Here is a 3,796-nt window from a genome sequence, read left to right on the forward strand (position 1 = left end):
TGAAGATGGTGGTAATGGAGGACAGACGCAGTTTAACCTTTCACTTACCAACATAGTTCACCTGCTGTATTAAAATGTGTGCGAGGATTCTGTCCACGGCCCATGCAGACCAATCAGTTCTTTTCTTTTCATCCTAGTATGCTGACCATATACTAAGCCCTTATACACACGGTCGTACATTCCGACAACCAAATCCGTCAGATTTTGTCCGAAACTGTTGCATACACACAGTCGGACAAAGTTGTCAGACAATCCGATCGTACTTAACGTGATGACGTAATTTCGTTACGATGGGACTACGTTCACGCTAGTAGCCAATAGCTTTGGTCTAGGAATTTGATCTGAGCATGCGTGGCACTTTGCCCGATCGGAATTCTCTACACATGATCGGACAAAGTCCGATCGGATCATGTTGTCGGAAAATTTTATAGCCCAGCTGGAAAACTTGGTCCGTCGGATAATCCGACGGAAACAGTTCCGATGGAGCCCACACACTGTCGGATTATCCGACAACACGGTCCTATCGGACATTGTCCATCGGAATGTCCGACCGTGTGTACAAGGGCTTAGAGGTAAATGAACGCACGTCAAATGCTGGACAGCAAAACAACATTGACTTTAAAAGAACTCACTTCATTTTTTACTATTTTTTTCAGTACTCAGTCGCCCAGGGGACAACGTCCTTGTAGTACTTTGTCTCATCTCACTACATCCTGCGGAAGGCTAGATATGAGGTCAAACAGGGTGACTTCCTTACAAGCCCGCCCAACAACTCAGCTAGTAAGGAGATGGCTGCTTGATAAGAACTTGCCTCAGAAAAGCAATGGCAAGATGAATGCAGGGGTGGGGGAGGTCTTGTCCCTCTGCGTTCCTCTTGCCTCTGCTTGAGAAACACAGGAACACAAGTTCTTGGAGCAGAGACAAGCACCGATTATTGAGCTAATGTCTCCTGGCTAGCATTGTTGTTGGGTAGCCATGAAGGGTGGAAGGGGGTGTTCCCATCCCTCTGCATTTCTCTTGCCTCTGCTTGGGGAACACAGGAATGCAAGTTCTTATTGAGCTAATGTCTCCTGGCTAGCATTGTTGTTGGGTGGCCATGAAGGGTGGAAAGGGAGTGTGTTTCCATCCCTCTGCATTCCTCTTGCTTTTGCTTGGGGAACACAGGAATGCAAGTTCTTATTGAGCTAATGTCTCCTGGCTAGCATTGTTGTTGGGTGGCCTTGAAGGGTGGAAGGGGGTGTGTTTCCATCCCTCTGCATTCCTCTTGCCTCTGCTTGGGGAACACAGGAATGCAAGTTCCTGGAGCAGAGACAAGCACTGGTTATTGAGCTAATATCTTCTGGCTAGCATTGTTGTTGGGTGGCCTTTAAGGCTGCTTTCACACTGGGGCGGTATTCAGGCGTTACAGCGCTAAAAATAGCGCCTGTGTAGCGCCTGAAAAAAACCGGCCCCTTTCCCTCCAGTGTGAAAGCCGGAGGGCTTTCACACTGGAGCGATGCGCTGGCAGGACGGTGAAAAAAGTCCTGCTAGCTACATCTTTAGAGCGGTGAAGGAGCGGTGTATTCACCGCTCCTACCCATTGAAATCAATGGGACACCGCGGCAATACCGCCGGCAAAGCGCCGCTGCAGCGGCGCTTTGCGGGCGGGTTTAACCCTTTTTCGGCCGCTAGCAGGGGTTAAAACCACCCCGCTAGCGCCCGCAGACCGCCGCTAAAACGACGGTAAAGCGTCGCTAAAAATAGCGGCGCTTTACCGCCGACGCCGCTCCCGCCCCAGTGTGAAAGCAGCCTAAGGGAGGGAGGGGGTGGCACCCTATTTGACTTCTTAGCTAGGCTTACAAAGCACATAGGAAAACGGGACTCAGTTCTACATGAGCTTTGCCCCCCTGGGGGACAGAACACTGCCCCTCTGCGTTCCCTTTGAGGAACACAGGAACGCAAGTTCTTGGAGCAGAAAGAAGCACTGGTTATTGAGTTAATGTCTCCTTGATAGCATTGTTGTTGGTCGGCCTTGAAGGGTGGGAGGGGTTGGTTCCGTCCCTCTGCGTTCCCTTTGAGGAACACAGGGACGCAAGTTCTTGGAGCAGAAAGAAGCACTGGTTATTGAGTTAATGTCTCCTTGCTAGCTATGTTGTTGGGTGGCCTTTAAGGGAGGGGGTGGCACCGTATTTGACTTCTTAGCTAGGCTTACAAAGCACATAGGAAATTGGTACTCAGTTCTACGTGAACTTTGCCCCCCCCCCCACTGAAGAAATGTGTCTCTTCTTTAAAGAAGCCATACATATAGCAGCTGAGAAGTTGCATTTGACCTGGTTTGCGTTGCCTATCTCTGGATGCAGCATGTCCTATTCAGGCGCATTTGGCTACAGGAAAAGGTGTCCCGCTGTGGCAATCAGCTGGGCCATGGAGACTAGGTTGCACACTTTGAGGAGGGGCAGCACAGGACAACTGGCATGGGGGCTAAATATATTGGTTGGCCCTGCCTGCAGGCCATTTATTCGCACCACATTGCATTTTATTTTTGTCACGTGATGCAATTAAAGGATCAGTTCGCTCAGTACTGACATTTTCAGGACTAAGCGGATCCCGGTGAGCTAAATCATACGCTAGCTGCAGGGATGGCAGCCTCACAGCCTCCTGTATGTTGAGATCCTGTGTACAGCATTGTTTTCAATAGAAAATAGCTATAAAAAATAAATTGCACTTCTAAAATGGTAAGAAATTTCTAACATCAGGTTACATTTTGAAAGGGGGTTAGCTAGTTTGGGCTATTTATGCACCACTGCAAATTATTATTTTTTAAGTGAATTTCTGTTAATCCTAAATGAGGTGGAAAATGGAGTCCCATTGCTTTATGATAAAGCGCCATCTACTGTCTGATGATGAAACTGCTGCAGCTTTAAAATGGTCTCTGCTGTTCCAACAAATCTTGGTGGTTGTTGTGATCACATAGGCAGTTACTGTCCCAAAGGAGCTTACATTGTAATGTCCCTACCACAAGCATATAGACACAGGGGTCTCAAACTGGTGCCCCCCCCCTTAGCTGTTGCAAAACTACAAGTCACATGACGCATTGCAAGGCTGATTAATTACAGACATTATTTCCACAGGCAGAAGCATGATGGGACTTGTAGTTTTGCAACACCTGTAGGGCTGCCAGTTTGAGACCCCCTGGACCAGAGCCGTACTAGATGGGAGTCAATGAAAGGAGAGCCCCCAGAAAGGCTTTTACTACCTGGTGCCCCCCCCCCATCTGTTGTGAAACTACAAGTCCCATGACGCATTGCAAGGCTGATAGTTACAGACATGATTTCTACAGGCATAGGCATGATGGGACTTGTAGTTTCCGGCAGTTTGAGTTTTAGTTGGGCTGGCAGTTTGAGACCCCCCTGAAACAGAGCCATACTAGATGGAAGTCAATGAAAGGAGACCCCCCCAGAAAAGGTGATACTACCTTCTGAAACTGTGAGTTTCCAGGCCATTTTTTTGCCATCAATGTCAGATTATGAAGATTGCCCCTTCACTTCCTGTCCAATAGCCAAAACAGGAAGTGAGAGGAAATCCCTCCCCACCCCCCCATGTGGTGCAATCTCTGGAACTAGTGTCCTCATTGGATGATTTCCCCCTCTATTCCTGTTCTGGTGACAACCCCAAAATTTTGTGATTTTCTTTCATTTCAGTAATTGTGGTAAACAGGACAGATAGAGAGGGTGAATCTTCCTCCGCAATAAAAAACCTAGCAGGGGTCTGAATTCCCCTCCACTCCTTCCCCCAAAAAAGAGAAATAAATAGTATT

The sequence above is a fragment of the Lithobates pipiens genome, unplaced genomic scaffold (genome assembly GCF_037356315.1).
Source record: "Lithobates pipiens isolate NorthernLeopardFrog02 unplaced genomic scaffold, aLitPip1_a1.2 Scaffold_30, whole genome shotgun sequence".
Lineage (NCBI taxonomy): Eukaryota > Metazoa > Chordata > Amphibia > Anura > Ranidae > Lithobates > Lithobates pipiens.